General features: G+C 34.3%; 1 long non-coding RNA gene across 2 annotated transcripts in view; it reads left to right on the top strand.

The window, feature by feature from the left end:
- Positions 1-18199, top strand: part of LOC119611733 — a 33112-nt gene extending 14913 nt beyond the window's left edge. For both annotated transcript variants that reach the window (XR_005232096.1, XR_005232097.1), the window contains exon 3: positions 18153-18199. This is a non-coding gene — a long non-coding RNA (uncharacterized LOC119611733). The remainder of the gene's footprint in view (positions 1-18152) is intronic.
- Positions 18200-20836: the final 2637 nt, after the last annotated feature.

Raw genomic sequence — 20836 nt, 5'->3', positions numbered from 1 at the left:
CTGAACTAGAACTGAACTAGAACTGAACTAGAACTGAACTAGAACTGAACTAGAACTGAACTAGAACTGAACTAGAACTGAACTAGAACTGAACTAGAACTGAACTAGAACTGAACTAGAACTGAACTAGAACTGAACTAGAACTGAACTAGAACTGAACTAGAACTGAACTAGAACTGAACTAGAACTGAACTAGAACTGAACTAGAACTGAACTAGAACTGAACTAGAACTGAACTAGAACTAGAACTGACTAGAAACTGAACTAGAACTGAACTAGAACTGAACTAGAACTGAACTATGAACTAGAACTAGAACTGAACTAGAACTGAACTAGAACTGAACTAGAACTGAACGAGAACTGAACTAGAACTGAACTAGAACTGACTAGAACTGAACTAGAACTGAACTAGAACTGAACTAGAACTGAACTAACTGAACTAGAACTGAACTAGAACTGAACTAGAACTGAACTAGAACTGAACTAGAACTGGAACTAGAACTGAACTAGAACTGAACTAGAACTGAACTAGAGAACTGAACTAGAACTGACTAGAACTGAACTAGAACTGAACTAGAACTGAACTAGAACTGAACTAGAACTGAACTAGAACTGAACTAGACTGCTAGAACTGAAGAACTAGAACTGAACTAGAACTGAACTAGAACTGAACTAGAACTGAACTAGAACTGAACTAGAACTGAACTAGAACTGACTAGAACTGAACTAGAACTGAACTAGAACTGAACTAGAACTGAACTAGAACTGAACTAGAAACTGAACTAGAATGAACTAGAACTGAACTAGACTGAACTAGAACTGAACTAGAACTGAACTAGAACTGAACTGAACTAACTAGAACTGAACTAGGAACTAGAACTGAACTAGAACTGAACTAGAACTGAACTAGAACTGACTAGAAACTGAACTAGAACTGAACTAGAACTGAACTAGAACTGCTGAACTAGAACTGAACTAGAACTGAACTAGAACTGACTAGAACTGACTAGAACTGAACTAGAACTGAACTAGAACTGAACTAGAACTGAACTAGAACTGAACTAGAACTGAACTAGAACTGAACTAGAACTGAACTAGAACTGAACTAGAACTGAACTAGAACTGAACTAGAACTGAACGAGAACTGAAACTAAAACGAACTAGAAAGACTAGAACTGACTCAGAACGGAAACTAGAACTGAACTAGAACTGAACTAGAACTGAACTAGAACTGAACTAGAACTGAACTAGAACTGAACTAGAACTGAACTAGAACTGAACTAGAACTGAACTAGAACTGAACTAGAACTGAACTAGAACTGAACTAGAACTGAACTAGAACTGAACTAGAACTGAACTAGAACTGAACTAGAACTGAACTAGAACTGAACTAGAACTGAACTAGAACTGAACTAGAACTGAACTAGAACTGAACTAGAACTGAACTAGAACTGAACTAGAACTGAACTAGAACTGAACTAGAACTGAACTAGAACTGAACTAGAACTGAACTAGAACTGAACTAGAACTGAACTAGAACTGAACTAGAACTGAACTAGAACTGAACTAGAACTGAACTAGAACTGAACTAGAACTGAACTAGAACTGAACTAGAACTGAACTAGAACTGAACTAGAACTGAACTAGAACTGAACTAGAACTGAACTAGAACTGAACTAGAACTGAACTAGAACTGAACTAGAACTGAACTAGAACTGAACTAGAACTGAACTAGAACTGAACTAGAACTGAACTAGAACTGAACTAGAACTGAACTAGAACTGAACTAGAACTGAACTAGAACTGAACTAGAACTGAACTAGAACTGAACTAGAACTGAACTAGAACTGAACTAGAACTGAACTAGAACTGAACTAGAACTGAACTAGAACTGAACTAGAACTGAACTAGAACTGAACTAGAACTGAACTAGAACTGAACTAGAACTGAACTAGAACTGAACTAGAACTGAACTAGAACTGAACTAGAACTGAACTAGAACTGAACTAGAACTGAACTAGAACTGAACTAGAACTGAACTAGAACTGAACTAGAACTGAACTAGAACTGAACTAGAACTGAACTAGAACTGAACTAGAACTGAACTAGAACTGAACTAGAACTGAACTAGAACTGAACTAGAACTGAACTAGAACTGAACTAGAACTGAACTAGAACTGAACTAGAACTGAACTAGAACTGAACTAGAACTGAACTAGAACTGAACTAGAACTGAACTAGAACTGAACTAGAACTGAACTAGAACTGAACTAGAACTGAACTAGAACTGAACTAGAACTGAACTAGAACTGAACTAGAACTGAACTAGAACTGAACTAGAACTGAACTAGAACTGAACTAGAACTGAACTAGAACTGAACTAGAACTGAACTAGAACTGAACTAGAACTGAACTAGAACTGAACTAGAACTGAACTAGAACTGAACTAGAACTGAACTATAACTGAACTAGAACTGAACTAGAACTGAACTAGAACTGAACTAGAACTGAACTAGAACTGAACTAGAACTGACTAGAACTGAACTAGAACTGAACTAGAACTGAACTAGAACTGAACTAGAACTGAACTAGAACTGAACTAGAACTGAACTAGAACTGAACTAGAACTGAACTAGAACTGAACTAGAACTGAACTAGAACTGAACTAGAACTGAACTAGAACTGAACTAGAACTGAACTAGAACTGAACTAGAACTGAACTAGAACTGAACTAGAACTGAACTAGAAACTGAACTAGAACTGAACTAGAACTGAACTAGAACTGAACTAGAACTGAACTAGAACTGAACTAGAACTGAACTAGAACTGAAACTAGAACTGAACTAGAACTGAACTAGAACTGAACTAGAACTGAACTAGAACTGAACTAGAACTGAACTAGAACTGAACTAGAACTGAACTAGAACTGAACTAGAACTGAACTAGAACTGAACTAGAACTGAACTAGAACTGAACTAGAACTGAACTAGAACTGAACTAGAACTGAACTAGAACTGAACTAGAACTGAACTAGAACTGAACTAGAACTGAACTAGAACTGAACTAGAACTGAACTAGAACTGAACTAGAACTGAACTAGAACTGAACTAGAACTGAACTAGAACTGAACTAGAACTGAACTAGAACTGAACTAGAACTGAACTAGAACTGAACTAGAACTGAACTAGAACTGAACTAGAACTGAACTAGAACTGAACTAGAACTGAACTAGAACTGAACTAGAACTGAACTAGAACTGAACTAGAACTGAACTAGAACTGAACTAGAACTGAACTAGAACTGAACTAGAACTGAACTAGAACTGAACTAGAACTGAACTAGAACTGAACTAGAACTGAACTAGAACTGAACTAGAACTGAACTAGAACTGAACTAGAACTGAACTAGAACTGAACTAGAACTGAACTAGAACTGAACTAGAACTGAACTAGAACTGAACTAGAACTGAACTAGAACTGAACTAGAACTGAACTAGAACTGAACTAGAACTGAACTAGAACTGAACTAGAACTGAACTAGAACTGAACTAGAACTGAACTAGAACTGAACTAGAACTGAACTCGAACTGAACTAGAACTGAACTAGAACTGAACTAGAACTGAACTAGAACTGAACTAGAACTGAACTAGAACTGAACTAGAACTGAACTAGAACTGAACTAGAACTGAACTAGAACTGAACTAGAACTGAACTAGAACTGAACTAGAACTGAACTAGAATGAACTAGAACTGAACTAGAACTGAACTAGAACTGAACTAGAACTGAACTAGAACTGAACTAGAACTGAACTAGAACTGAACTAGAACTGAACTAGAACTGAACTAGAACTGAACTAGAACTGAACTAGAACTGAACTAGAACTGAACTAGAACTGAACTAGAACTGAACTAGAACTGAACTAGAACTGAACTAGAACTGAACTAGAACTGAACTAGAACTGAACTAGAACTGAACTAGAACTGAACTAGAACTGAACTAGAACTGAACTAGAACTGAACTAGAACTGAACTAGAACTGAACTAGAACTGAACTAGAACTGAACTAGAACTGAACTAGAACTGAACTAGAACTGAACTAGAACTGAACTAGAACTGAACTATAACTGAACTAGAACTGAACTAGAACTGAACTAGAACTGAACTAGAACTGAACTAGAACTGAACTAGAACTGAACTAACGAACTAGAACTGAACTAGAACTGAACTAGAACTGAACTAGAACTGAACTAGAACTGAACTAGAACTGAACTAGAACTGAACTAGAACTGAACTAGAACTGAACTAGAACTGAACTAGAACTGAACTAGAACTGAACTAGAACTGAACTAGAACTGAACTAGAACTGAACTAGAACTGAACTAGAACTGAACTAGAACAACTGAACTAGAAACTGACTAGAACTGAACTAGAACTGAACTAGAACTGAACTAGAACTGAACTAGAACTGAACTAGAACTGAACTAGAACTGAACTGAACTGAACTAGAACTGAACTAGAACTGAACTAGAACTGAACTAGAACTGAACTAGAACTGAACTAGAACTGACTAGAACTGAACTAGAACTGAACTAGAACTGAACTAGAACTGAACTAGAACTGAACTAGAACTGAACTAGACTGAACTAGAACTGAACTAGAACTGAACTAGAACTGAACTAGAACTGAACTAGAACTGAACTAGAACTGAACTAGAACTGAACTAGAACTGAACTAGAACTGAACAGAACTGAACTAGAACTGAACTAGAACTGAACTAGAACTGAACTAGAACTGAACTAGAACTGAACTAGAACTGAACTAGAACTGAACTAGAACTGAACTAGAACTGAACTAGAACTGAACTAGAACTGAACTAGAACTGAACTAGAACTGAAACTAGAACTGAACTAGACTGAACTAACTGAACAGAACTGAACTAGAAACTGAACTAGAACTGAACTAGAACTGAACTAAACTGAACTAGAACGAACTAGAACTGAACTAGAACTGAACTAGAACTGAACTAGAACTGAACTAGAACTGAACTAGAACTGAACTAGAACTGAACTAGAACTGAACTAGAACTGAACTAGAACTGAACTAGAACTGAACTAGAACTGAACTAGAACTGAACTAGAACTGAACTAGAACTGAACTAGAACTGAACTAGAACTGAACTAGAACTGAACTAGAACTGAACTAGAACTGAACTAGAACTGAACTAGAACTGAACTAGAACTGAACTAGAACTGAACTAGAACTGAACTAGAACTGAACTAGAACTGAACTAGAACTGAACTAGAACTGAACTAGAACTGAACTAGAACTGAACTAGAACTGAACTAGAACTGAACTAGAACTGAACTAGAACTGAACGAGAACTGAACTAGAACTGAACTAGAACTGAACTAGAACTGAACTAGAACTGAACTAGAACTGAACTAGAACTGAACTAGAACTGAACTAGAACTGACTAGAACTGAACTAGAACTGAACTAGAACTGAACTAGAACTGAACTAGAACTGAACTAGAACTGAACTAGAACTGAACTGAACTGAACTAGAACTGAACTAGAACTGAACTAGAACTGAACTAGAACTGAACTAGAACTGAACTAGAACTGAACTAGAACTGAACTAGAACTGAACTAGAACTGAACTAGAACTGAACTAGAACTGAACTAGAACTGAACTAGAACTGAACTAGAACTGAACTAGAACTGAACTAACTGAACTAGAACTGAACTAGAACTAAGAACTGAACTAGAACTGAACTAGAACTGAACTAGAACCTGAACTAGAACTGAACTAGAACTGACTAGAACTGAACTAGAACTGAACTAGAACTGAACTAGAACTGAACTAGAACTGAACTAGAACTGAACTAGAACTGAACTAGAACTGAACTAGAACTGAACTAGAACTGAACTAGAACTGAACTAGAACTGAACTAGAACTGAACTAAACTGAACTAGAACTGAACTAGAACTGAACTAGAACGACTAGAACTGAACTAGAACTGAACTAGAACTGAACTAGAACTGAACTAGAACTGAACTAGAACTGAACTAGAACTGAACTAGAACTGAACTAGAACTGAACTAGAACTGAACTAGAACTGAACTAGAACTGAACTAGAACTGAACTAGAACTGAACTAGAACTGAACTAGAACTGAACTAGAACTGAACTAGAACTGAACTAGAACTGAACTAGAACTGAACTAGAACTGAACTAGAACTGAACTAGAACTGAACTAGAACTGAACTAGAACTGAACTAGAACTGAACTAGAACTGAACTAGAACTGAACTAGAACTGAACTAGAACTGAACTAGAACTGAACTAGAACTGAACTAGAACTGAACTAGAACTGAACTAGAAACTGAACTAGAACTGAACTGAACTGAATAGAACTGAACTAGAACTAACTAGAACTGAACTAGAACTGAACTAGAACTGACTAGAACTGAACTAGAACTGAACTAGAACTGAATAGAACTGAAACTAGGAAACTATGAACTAGAACTGAACTAGATTTCAACTAGAACCGAACAAATTTTTTTATAGATAAAATTTATCTTTATTAGAAATTACTGGCTTAGTTTTTTTAGTAAATGTATTATTTCTGTTGCCCTAAATTATAATCAACATTTGAAAATGAGTTTTTCATCTACTTTTCTCATACGTTTTTCTAATGGCATTTTTTTCTAATTTTAAACATTCATTAACTTTACAATGGTACAATGTATCGTTTCCTGATGTCATAACACTGTAAAGAATTTCAATAATTTCTAAGAAACTGTAATTTATACAAAGCACGAGATTAAAAGCTGAAAATATTTTCACTTATTCCTAATATCCTCAATACGTTCCACGAGTACTTGTGATACACTTTATACTTATGTAGTAGGCACAATTAGTGTTCTCATTTTGTGTGGCAAATGAAAAATGTTTCTGAAGTTGTTTTCTAATTGAAAACATTTTTCCTATTGAATGTAGAAGACTCATGACAACCATTTTATTATTTTTTTTTTTGTATTTTTGACAATTATTTCTTCGATTTTGGCTCAATGACTTTAACAAAAACATTATTCAAGTTTCTCTTCTAAAATTACACAAATATTTTCTAGTGCTTTTACTTATTCATGCTCGTAGAAGTGTCAGAACAATATATTTATGTATACACATAAACTATACTTAGGTGTCAAAATGTTTGGTATTCATTCTATTGAACTCAACACTAGTATAAGTGACAGAATCTTATACAGACACACATAATCTTATGCACACATACTATACATACATTATTACAACACTTGAATGATTTAGTAACAATGTCACATTATGACAGTTTTTCCAACTATAGATGTATGTTGGAGAATGTTAATTAGGGAGTCCCTTAGTCTAATTGCTTTACCGATAAACTGGAAAAGTCTGGTGAGTATAAAAAAGTTGAAACTTCGAAAACTTTATATTTGAAATCAAATTATCGTCAAAACTACAATTTAAGCATCAGTCTAAATTGCAATAGAAAATCTCATTTTGGGGCTCACCCTAAAAGATACCATTATTGTATGTTTCTATACTTACAAAACCAATTGACGTAGCATGTAATGATGTTTTTTGTAATGTTATATCGCATGTCATACAATTTTAATGAGCTGAGTGGAACTATGTACACAATATGTATATGGTTAGTTACGTTCATCTGTAGAGTATATATGGGACAAAACACCAATAGTGAATAGGAATCATTGTCATTGAAATTGTTATTCCAAAAATATACATCTGTGTATTAAAAGAAGAACAAATATTGTGAAAAAAGGTCTATTGTTTGTGAATTTTTATGTAAACTATATTTCTTTTATTAACTTTAATAAATTATCCAGGAACGTAATAAAAACGGTTTCGAACTGAACTAGAACTGAACTAGAACTGAATTAGAACTGAACTAGCTCTGAACTGGAATTGAACTAGAATTGAACTAGAATTGAACTAGAACTGAACTAGAACTGAACTAGAATTGAACTAGAACTGAACTAGAACTGAACTAGAACTGAACTAGAACTGAACTAGAACTGAACTAGAACTGAACTAGAACTGAACTAGAACTGAACTAGAACTGAACTAGAACTGAACTAGAACTGAACTAGAACTGAACTAGAACTAAACTAGAACTGAACTAGAACTGAACTAGAACTGAACTAGAACTGAACTAGAACTGAACTAGAACTGAACTAGAACTGAACTAGAACTGAACTAGAACTGAACTAGAACTGAACTAGAACTGAACTAGAACTGAACTAGAACTGAACTACAACTGAACTAGAACTGAACTTGAACTGAACTAGAACTGAACTAGAACTGAACTAGAACTGAAATAGAACAGAACTAGAACTGAACTAGAACTGAAGAAGAACTTAATTATAACTTAACTATTTCTCATTAAAAATTTGCTATTGACATTGACTTACAGCTTTACTGTGATCTTATTGCTATGTTACAGTTTATTTCCTGGTGGGCCCGCTTGACTTTTGAACGTTGCTTCGAAGATTACTCTTGTCTATTTAAAATGATTTTTCTGTGCCATAGTATCTGGCACATGACGATTGCCCTAGTTTACTATTTATTTTTCCATTGAAATATAACCGGAAATTTGTGAAAAGTTTTGTCAGTGTAAAGAGGTGTTACACAGACTGCTTGCTCTCGCTGCAGAAAATAAACGAAGATAATTCCATAAACACTTTATTGGCAACATTTCAGAATATAAAAATTCATAAAATGTGCAAAACATTGGCCTGCTGTGAAACAATAAATTATTAAAACACTTAAACGCTTCGCAAATTAAAGCAATTAAATTGTAGGAATTATAAAAGAAAAAACAAAATTAATTTTATTATTTTCATTTGTTGGCGCCTTTTTGTCTTTTTTTCGCTGAAATTATGGCGGTGTGTGACCATATGGTGTGGTGTGAACATGAAACTAGATGTGGTGTGAACATGAAAATATCACAACAACAGGTTTTGACACTCAGCCACTACTACGAGTATTAGTTAAAATTATTGAATTTAATTAAAAATAATTTTATAGTAATATACAAATGCCATTAGTTATAAACCTATAAATAATATATGAATGTTAATTTTCAGTTACAATATACATACATACATACTTCTAGCTTAGCTCAAGTTCATTTCTAGTTCTACTGAATTTTCAAGAAAAAGTTGCGTCTTTTTCCATTGACATTGATGTGGTGGTCAGTTTTTAAGGTTCATTTAATTGTTTTTTAATACATATTTATTGTTTCCATATTAAAGTATTCAAAAGAAACATCATTTTATGTTTTAGCCATAAATTATTTATGGCCACGCACAAGAATAAACAGATGGCTAAAAATCAATATTACAAAAATTGAGGCAAACGTTAAATGTAGAAAGAATTACATTTGTATAATATCTCCTAGGAAATAATATAATATTAATAGCCTTGGCCTTTTCATGAAAGTGTTTTAACTTTTCACTTAACTGTAAATATTTAAAGCAATTTTACATAAACATTTGTTATACACGTTTTAAGTACTGCATTTATATTTTAGTGTAATTTAAATTATTGACAGTAAGCACTATAGGTCGAATGATGTAAACTCCAAGTTAAATAAAACGAATAGGGTCTTTTGAGAATTCGAATTGAATAAAAAAACCCACATACAATGTATTTTTCCTCAAGCCATTGTGCAATTTATGATAGGTACTTATATTCTTTATGTCTCTAACTTGTTGCCTTCATCAAGTATTCATAAAGATTAAAAAAAGGAAACTCCCATCATATTTTCTTTCTTTTTTGACATGAAAATCTGTTTGCTGTTATTTGACTATCATGCTTTCGGGTTTGTTTGTTTAAATTCTGAATCCAACACACTTACATGGAACATCATAATGTGGTGTCTTAGTAGGGGGAACGGGGAACAGGGGCGAGAGAGAAGAAGGAAAGGACAAAAGGGCAAAAGAAGACGGACGACGAACGAACGAACGAAACGAACAAGAACGAACGAAAACGAACGAACGAACGAACGAAACGAAACGAACGAAAGAACGAACGAACGAACGAACGAAACGAACGAACGAACGAAAACGAACGAAAAGAACGAAAAAACGAACGAACAAGAACGAACGAACGAACGAACGAACGAAACGAACGACGAACGAACGAACGAAACGAACGAAAACGAAACGAACGAACGAACGAACGAACGAACGAACGAACGAACGAAACGAAACGAACAAGAACGAACGAACGAAACGAACGAACGAACGAACGAACGACGAAAACGAACAACGAACGAACGAAACGAACGAACGAACGAACGAACGAACGAACGAACGAACGAACGAACGAACGAACGAACGAACGAACAACGAACGAACGAACGAACGAACGAACGAACGAACGAACGACGAACGAACGAAACGAAGAACGAACGAACGAACGAACGAACGAACGAACGAAGAACGAACGAACTAACGAACGAACTAACGAACGAACGAACTGAACGAAACGAACGAACGAACGAACGAACGAACGAACGAATCGAACGAACGAACGAACGAACGAAACGAACGAAACGAACGAATAACGAACGAACGAACGAACGAACGAACGAACGAACGAACGAACGAACGAAACGAACGAACGAACGAACGAACGAACGAACTAACGAACGAACGGAACGAACGAAGAACGAACGAACGAACGAACGAACGAACGAACGAACGAACGAACGAACTACCGAACGAACGAACGAACGAACGAACGAACGAACGAACGAACTAACGAACTAAACGAAAGAACGAACGAACGAAACGAACGAACGAAAGAACGAACGAACGACGAACGAACGAACTAAACGAACGAACGAACGAACGAACGAACAACGAACGAACGAACGAACGAACGAACGAACGAACGAACGAAGAACGAACGAAACGAAAGAACTAACGAACTAACGAACGAACGAACGAACGAACTAACGAACGAACTAACGAACTAACGAACTAACGAAACTAACTAACTAACTAACTAACAACTAACTAACTAACGAAACTAACTAACTAACTAACTAAAAACTAACGAACTAACGAACGAAACGAACGAACAACACGAACGAAACTAACGAACTAACTAACTAACTAAAACTAACTAACTAACTAACAAACTAACTAACTAACTAACTAACAAAACTAACTAACTAACTAACTAACTAACTAACTAACTAACTAACTAACTAGCTAACTAACTAACTAACTAACTAACTAACTAACTAACTAAACTAACTAACTAACTAACTAACTAACTAACTAACTAACAAACTAACTAACTAACTAACTAACTAACTACATCACAATATATAGTGAATTGTAGTCAATTTGCTTAATGTAATCATTTTGAGGCCTTGAGGTAATTATGGATTGGACTCTGCAGAATCTAAAAACGTTTATTGACATTAAATTGATTTTATGTGAAGGTCCCTGAAAAATTTGCTACACTGAAAATAACTCATGCTTAACTGTACGAACAAAAATTTTCTTAACTCTTTTTTTTTCGTAATATACGAAAATTTCGTGCATAGTACGTAATATTAATTATAATTTTAATAATTCTAATAAATTCGAAAGTACGAAAACCTTTTGTAATATCTTTTTTCATATATATTAAGAAACTTTGTTTATTTATGAAACATTTAGCTTCTCCCGTTCTAGCTCTAGCATCTTTTCAACAGACTGACTAACTTACGCACGGACATAACTAGATCATTTCAGATCTATCCATGTACATATTTGTTTGGAGTCTAGTAAGGACTGAAAATAAGTACACTCTTATATGTGTTACAAAATCAATGAAAATTCAATGTTGAATTAATTTTAAGTGTGTTGCGAAACAAAGTTGAAAACAACAACCTTATCAAATGTGTATGTAGATGGTAAACACTTATGCAGTGATATAAACACTTGAGTATATGTATTCTTTTGGTATTTTCATCATCTAAAGTACAACTTGATGCCACATACAAGCATGATAAGTGGCATAAGAACATCTTCTTTTTCTCGAATGTATTTAAACAAGTGAAAGGATTTTTTTGTTAAATAATATAAGGACTTTACTTATACATGTATACTATCATACTTACATACATACACTTGTGTGAACCCAGCAGTTCGCGGTGATTTTACTTTTAATTTAGATTTAAACTAGCTATGGACTTTTTACAGATGGGAAATTACTACTTTCTAAGTTTTAGTGTGGGTTTCTATATTGACTTGTTCTATGTAGTAATTGGTGTCTTTTGATTGGGAATTGAATCCTTACTTGAATCTTCTCTTTAGTAATCTTTTTTAAAGATTTGGATATTATACTTAAAGAAGAAAATTAAGGCCTTCTAGAAATATTGGGTCCCTAGTATTGATTGATTAAATACATTCATTTTTATATGCAGCTGCAGCTTAATTTGTAACATATTGTATTTCAATATCAGCATCGAATCTCACATGTGAAATGTTACTATTGAAAGCTAATTTATCAGCAGAATAGTTTAACAAAATAGCACAATATTCTATATAATTTATATCAATTATATATTTGACACTTAAGTTCTTAAGACTGCATTTTTTTTTCTTTTAACAAACTGATTAAAAAGCCAAAAAAAAAATTGCTGCTTTTTTCATTGTCATCACTGCATTTTTAAACAGATTACATCGAGTTACCAATAATTACTGCTACACTCAAAAAAGTAATTCAGTAATCCGTACTCCTAAACGAAATGAACGAAAAAGTACCTAAAAATCCCCTTTTATAGGTTCTCACTTACACCGGGTTCTACATGCTTAATTTCATGTGTCCAAGTTCAATATTATAGAAAACTCAAAAAGTACCAGTTAAAGAACAAAAAAGGACCAAAAAATACCCCCTTATAAGTTCGCATTTACTTCGGGTTCTACAAGCTTACTTCCACGTTTCCTGGTTCAATAGTAGAAAATTCAAAAAGTACCATTTAAAGAACGATAAAGTACCAAAAAATATTACTTTATACGTTCATACGAGTTGTTTTAAATGTGTTGTGTTTTTAAGTATAAGCAAACAAACTAAGTGCAAGAACAAAATTTACCATATGAAGCTGTTTGTTGTTGTTTTTTGTTTTGTCAAAACATGCACAAAAAATTCAAATTTTTTATGAAACTTTCAGAGGTTGTCTTGGATTTTAACTCACATCTCCGTTGGTAGTGGACCGATTTTTCTGTTTTTACATAGCGATCTTCTTGAAGGCGTTTTTGATAGAATTATTAAAGATTCAGGTCTCACAGATATGTGGGGTCTTTTAAAAACTGATTTCAACATACGGACGCATATCTCTCACGGGGGCATGTTACCTTGATGAAAGACCCCATCTTGGTCTGATTGCAAACCCGGGGAAAAGAGATGCTACCAGTACCTCTAGTCCTCTGCCGGCACTATAAACAGGTGATGATCAAATGATGATCCTTGGCCTTTCCTTGGATTCCTTTGACATGGAGTCGAATCAGAGAACCACATAATGTGGTACTATGGGTGGCCAGTTGCCCGCAGGAATTTGTCCTGGCCGTGGTTTAAGCCCAAATTCGTGGGAATAGAATGTTGGTTAAAGGACTAATGTACGGTGAAATCTCTAATTCGGCATAAGTTCGGTGCTGTTGCCGAAGTCAACAGACACCCCACAATGGAGTGACTGTGGGACTAAGCGTTGGAAATGAGTTCGTGTTAAATGTATATGATACAGGATGATCTTACCCGTCCGTATACCTAGAGTGATTGTATAGGATGTTGTTCTCTATTGAGTGTGTCGTATGAATGAGAAGTGTGCTGGGTTGAATGGCGATGGATGAAAGATATCTTGTACAAATGATACCATTGAATTTCCCTTCCATGTCCAGGTATGTTCAGGGAAAACTCTATTCATACCAGATTTACCACAGTGTGTTCGTGTTTCGGACTACCGAAGACGTCTCTAGGTGCTGTTGCCGACTCAACAGAGGCCATCCAATCTGCGTGGTTGTAAACGGAAGCAATGTTTTTGCATCTCGGAATGCAACTGGACAGAAATGGTTAGAGACTGGATCGTTCAGTATTTGAGAAAAGTGTTTGTACATGGACCAGCAGAACCATACACAACAATTTCCACCCGCGAGAGACAAAAGAAAAAAGGCCATCGACAGACGGACATAACTAATAAGGACTAGGAATGTACATATATACTTTATAGGGTCGGAAAATTACATAAATAGAATAGAATTTACATATGGAATAGCAAACTTATATATACCCTAATCACGAGGGTGAAGGTTATAAAAAGATTGAGGTATAATTTTTGCTATTTTTTTTGTTTAAAAGTAAACTTTTTTTCTGTGTACAAACAATACTTTCATTCTCACTTTTATACGTTCATGCATATCTATGTAAGTGTAGATTTATTTTATTATATTTAAATGTAATTTAATTAAATGTATTAAAATGTCATAAAGGTAAAAATACAAATAAATGTTTCCCCTTTTTATGGTCTATAAAGTTTTTACTCCTACATTTTGTAACAAAAATCTAAACATGACATTTAAACTCTTCCTTCACTAGCGGGAAGCAAAGAACAAAATTAAATGAAGCTTTTAAAAAAAGAAGAAATTTTTTAAATGTGTTAGACAAAGCCTAAGTCTTCTAATGATGTCGTTTTTTTAGGAAATAGTAGAAAGGAAATGAGAACTGGTATTTAAGCACAATCCCTTGATGAACATACTATGTGTGTGTGTGTAATGTCATCATCTAAAGTCAAGCGGATTAAAAAGTAAAAATACTACAATACTAATATTGCTGATGCTGCGAAAAAAATGGGAATAATGTTGTCTTTAATACCTTTAATGAGAGACATGCTAAAAATGAGTTTTTCTTAATTAACTTGTAAAGTTGAGGGTGTATGTTTTTGGTTTAAATTGGATATATAGAAATAAAGTTTAGATTCAATTATCTTTTTTTAATTTGTCTTAAGCAGATAATCTTTGTTTAAAACCTATATTTACATATTTGATTAAATCTTTAATAGATTCAATTGATTTTAAAATTGAATGAAAAAACTAGACAATAGAAAATAGAAATATTAAATAGGATGTAGGGAGATAAATAACATTTCCTAATAATCTAATGTCTGTCCTTCCTGGGAATAGTATTTATGTATGAAATTGATTTCGGTCATATTACTGCCAATCAATTATTTCAATAAAATATTTCATATATTTTTACGCGAAAACTGAAATGTGATCAAAAATAATCAGTTTAAGTAGAAAATACAACCGATGGCAGATTTATTTCGTATTTGTCTCTTTATAGTTTCTAAGAAAAATGTATTTTAATATGTATGTTTATAGAAACGCTACCATTATAATTTTCAGATAAAAAATTTTAATTTTAATACTAATAACAAGAAAACCATAAAATCAAACCCTTAAACTAATATTGATATTTAAACATGTGACGTATATATTTTTATGATTTTAAGTATTTTTTTAAAAATAGCTTAAAGTACAATTTTTGCTAAAATAGTTTATGATTTTTATGAATGGATTTTGAACTGATAACGTTATCGCAACTTCAACATACATATATACAAATTATTTTATGTTTGTTTGTTTGTTTTGAAAGTAGTGCCTTTCTGTATGTTTAGAAGTATACATATATTTGATACTTATTGTTTTGAAATAATGGGCGAGATATCACGCCCACATACAGAAAATTTATTAATATTCGTATTTCTCAGAAACAGCAACAGCTAGAGTTCTTATACCGATCGTCTTCGAATCACACTCCGAGTTGGTTAAGCTATGTTCGACTGTCCGTCAATCCGTCCGTCTTTCTTTCTGTCTTTCCGTCTGTCTTTCTGATCATAGAGCCAATGTTTTCAGCTTAAACGAATGATACTCTCCTGTCTGTTTATCTGTCTGTCAGCCAGTCAGTCAGTCTGTCTGTCTGCCTGTCTGATTCTAGGGCCAATGTTTTCAGCTTAACATCAGCTCAAACTGCACACAGTGATGTTGAGTATAAATAGATCCCTTTTTATATAATTAAACTCTGGGTGCAACTTTTAAGAAACTAAAATTAAAATAATGATTTTTTTAATCTAAATATCGCTAGAACTTAAAGAGATGTACACATGAATGCGTATACTTATACTTATTTTGAAGGACAAGATTGTCGAATGGTTTACGTGAACACCTGCCTTAACGGCCTTATTTCACGGTGGTCATTTTCATCCACTGGATAGACTTGAGACGATGAGTCCCTGAATCATTCTATGAAGAACTGAGGTGGCAATTTTTCTACATGACTGAGCCGGTCCATGTACAAGCACTCTGTTGAAGAACTCGAGCTATCTAATCTCTTGCCATAGTAGCCCCGTTGCGTAATGACAGGCAGCATGGGATCAATCCCAATGCAAAACCCTGACAAGGAAAAAGCAATCACTGGTCTAAAGTCAATAGAAGGGGTGACTACCCCAACATCAGGTGAAATCAATCTTCCGGTATACCGGAAGGTGACCACCCATATGATAACATGAAAGTTTGCATTATTTATGAATACAATCCCCATCAATTAATGACCTATTCCAGTGCATTCCTTAACCTCTTAAATCCGGCGCAACAACACTACTGAAATGGGTCTGTTGTTTCGGCAACAGCACCTAGAGACATATTTGGTAGTCCGAAATTCCTAGCCAATAAATCAGGACCGCTCAGTATGTCAGATAATGTGACAAACGATATAGGAATTTCCAAAGTCAATTCGAACCCAATAATAGCCCCGACAAATTGAGTGCTGGGTCTCAACCACTGATCGCGTAGCATGAAACAATATGAATGCTGTTGAGATAGCAACAGCACCGAGAACTTCCCTGAAGTCAAAGTTCTACTAAATCAGTACTAGTCTCCTGTCAGTCTCCTTGGCAGAAGAGTCTTTCCCGATCGTTCACTAATTACATCAGTTCCAATCTCAGACCATAAAGAACGATCAACTTCCAAGTATCAACCTGTAAATTCACCAACCTATACTGGCACCCTACTATGCGAAGAGTAAGAGATACTCAACTGGAATCAGGAATCCAGCATAAATTGCTCTGTCACATCACCCAGTAACATCTTTTGAGAAGGCAAAAATACTGGAGAGAGAGAGAGAGAGTCCAGATATATATGGCATTCGGATATATCAGTCCTTGATCCAACATTCTCTCCCTGCAAATTTGGGTATAAACCACAGCCACTACGTGGATCCCTATGGAACCTCAACCAACTGGCCACCCTTAGTGCCAGATTATATGGTACTCTGGTTAGACCTCATGTCAAATTATTCCAAGGAAAGGCCGAGGATACATTTGATCATCACCAGTCTATAGTCGCGACAGACTAGAGGTATTGGTAGCACCTCTTTTCTCCGTGACATCAAGATGGAGATTTCACCAAGGTAACTGCCCCCGGGGGGAATTTCGAAGGAAAATCTATTCGTGGGAAGGTAAGCGAGAGGTCCTGCATACCCCTACATCCATCCCAAGCCCACAATTACTCCAGTGCATGGTATCTGTTGTACGTATCCCGAACTATATTGGACTTCAGGGGGACCACTTCAAAGGAACCTCTCCAATAACTAGAACAAGATATAGTCCGAAACTTTGCCCTATGGGCTACCGGTTTCCGTGGTACAAAATTATATGGTTCTTTGCTTTGACTCCAGGTCAAATCATTCTAAGGAAAGACCGAGGATATACATATAATGCCAACAGTTTATAGTCTCCTTGCTGACTAGAGGTACTAGTAGCACATATTCCTAGGATAGCAGTCAGACCAAGATAGAGGAAGATTATCAAGTCAGGATGGGAAATTGAGCATTAATAAATAAAAAGAACTTTTTTAAGCCACTGTGCAAAGTAATTATAGAATTTCTATTTATACAAAATTTATTACAATATACGTACACAATTTCCAAGAATATTTGGTTTTAATTCAAGTAGATTTGTTAAGCATTATTTAAAATTATATAATTTTTAGTGTCATGTTATAAAACTAATCTCCTTTTTTATATTCTTTTCCAGGAAACTTATTTGAAAGAAAATACTTGTTAGAGTATAAAAGGTAATTATTTTTTGTATTATTAATTTTTCTGATACAACTATTTTAGAAAGTTTTTATTAAAACAATATATTATACGGAAAACTATGAAATAAACTTTACTCAAAGTCAGGCATATATTTAAAGTTTCAACAGCTATAGCTACAGCAGAACTACCACTCAGTATTGCATTTCCAATTGCTCTGGTACATTATTTAATGCATTTTTAGTTTTTGTTCCATAAGCTCTTTTTTACCTGTATTATATTTTCTTTTCATACGTTCGTAAATACTAAACAAATACAGCCATTTACTTATTCACCATTAGACAGACTCAAATAAACATTGAATTGAATTTGAAAAAATAACAAAAACTTTTTATATTTTTCTTATCTACTGGATAATAGAAGAACGTGAACAGCCAGCTTGGCCGCCTGCCAGAATGAACCATACAAAACAGTCAGTCTGGCTGGCTGGCAGAAATTCATTCGTGCCAACATATGTACATTTCACACATTTTAGAGGCATTATAAAAAATTAGAGATAAGAACTTTTATACAAAAAAAAAAAAAAAATAAAAAAAAAATACAAACCTGAGCTGAAAGCAAATAAACTAAAATGGGCAAATGTTAAATACACAAACTCGTAATAAAAGTATTATTTACAAAAATATCACTAAATGAAATAAAACTAAAAAACATGTCAATAAATGTTTAGAGATTTATTTTACAACTAGAGTATTAAAAGATAACAGGAGAAATTTACAATAGTAATCAAGATTATCACAAATACTAGAGTAATGTAAAACAGATTTGCATACATATTGTAAATATATTGCAAATCTACTTTGTTATTATTATATATTCAAGCCAAAACTTGCTTTAAATTATTTCCCTTAGATATTTTAAAATTTTTACTAAATTTTGTTTCATTTCAAAAAATTTCAAATTTCTTTAACACCATTTTTGCTGCCGTTAGATTTGCATAAATCTCAAATATAAATAGGATCACATGTACCCAAACCATCAAACTGCTTCATACGTACTTGTTAAACATAAAATGAATATAAAACACATTCCATAACAGTTTGCCTTTAAGCGGTTTGCTAAATTGGCTGTTTGTTACAGGATTTTATGTGTGTGTAACATATTTTTCAATTTCTTGTCAAAAAGTACACAATTATTTGGTTACTGAGGTTAGAGGGAATTTTTTAAATGCCAACAGTGCTGCGGTGTACAACAACGAAGTCGACATAAAAAGCATTTTATTATTTCTAGTTTGGCTTAACTAGTTCTAGTTCAGTTCTAGTTCAGTTCTAGTTCAGTTCTAGTTCAGTTCTAGTTCAGTACTAGTTCAGTTCTAGTTCAGTTCTAGTTCAGTTCTAGTTCAGTTCTAGTTCAGTTCTAGTTCAGTTCTAGTTCAGTTCTAGTTCAGTTCTAGTTCAGTTCTAGTTCAGTTCTAGTTCAGTTCTAGTTCAGTTCTAGTTCAGTTCTAGTTCAGTTCTAGTTCAGTCCTAGTTCAGTTCTAGTTCAGTTCTAGTTCAGTCTAGTTCAGTTCTAGTTCAGTTCTAGTTCAGTTCTAGTTCAGTTTCTAGTTCAGTTCTAGTTCAGTTCTAGTTTAGTTCTAGTTTAGTTCTAGTTCAGTTTAGTACAGTTCTAGTTCAGTTCTAGTTCAGTTCTAGTTCAGTTCTAGTTCAGTTCTAGTTCAGTTCTAGTTCAGTTCTAGTTCAGTTCTAGTTCAGTTCTAGTTCAGTTCTAGTTCAGTTCTAGTTTCAGGTTCTAGTTCAGTTCTAGTTCAGTTCTAGTTCAGTTCTAGTTCAGTTCTAGTTCAGTTCTAGTTCAGTTCTAGTTCAGTTCTAGTTCAGTTCTAGTTCAGTTCTAGTTCAGTTCTAGTTTCAGTTCTAGTTCAGTTCTAGTTCAGTCTAGTTCAGTTCTAGTTCAGGTTCTAGTTCAGTTTAGTTCAGTTCTAGTTCAGTTCTAGTTCAGTTCTAGTTCAGTTCTAGTTCAGTTCTAGTTCAGTTCTAGTTCAGTTCTAGTCAGTTCTAGTTCAGTTCTAGTTCAGTTCTAGTTCAGTTCTAGTTCAGTTCTAGTTCAGTTCTAGTTCAGTTCTAGTTCAGTTCTAGTTCAGTTCTAGTTCAGTTCTAGTTCAGTTCTCGTTCAGTTCTAGTTCAGTTCTAGTTCAGTTCTAGTTCAGTTCTAGTTCAGTTCTAGTTCAGTTCTAGTTCAGTTCTAGTTCAGTTCTAGTTCAGTTCTAGTTCAGTTTCTAGTTCAGTCTAGTTCAGTTTAGTTTCAGTTCTAGTTCAGTTCTAGTTCAGTAGTTCAGTTCTAGTTCAGTTCTAGTTCAGTTCTAGTTCAGTTCTAGTTCAGTTCTAGTTCAGTTCTAGTTCAGTTCTAGTTCAGTTCTAGTTCAGTTCTAGTTTCAGTTCTAGTTCAGTTCTAGTTCAGTTCTAGTTCAGTTCTAGTTCAGTTTAGTTCAGTTCTAGTTTCAGTTCTAGTTCAGTTCTAGTCAGTTCTAGTTCAGTTCCTAGTTCAGTTCTAGTTCAGTTCTAGTTCAGTCTAGTCGTTCTAGTTCAGTTATAGTTCAGTTCTAGTTCAGTTCTAGTTCAGTTCTAGTTCAGTTCTAGTTCAGTTCTAGTTCAGTTCTAGTTCAGTTCTAGTTCAGTTCTAGTT

Source organism: Lucilia sericata, unplaced genomic scaffold (genome assembly GCF_015586225.1).
Source record: "Lucilia sericata isolate MDLA Ls3-8-SP2 unplaced genomic scaffold, ASM1558622v1 Contig001518F_arrow, whole genome shotgun sequence".
Lineage (NCBI taxonomy): Eukaryota > Metazoa > Arthropoda > Insecta > Diptera > Calliphoridae > Lucilia > Lucilia sericata.
This window is presented reverse-complemented; position numbering and strand designations above follow the sequence as displayed.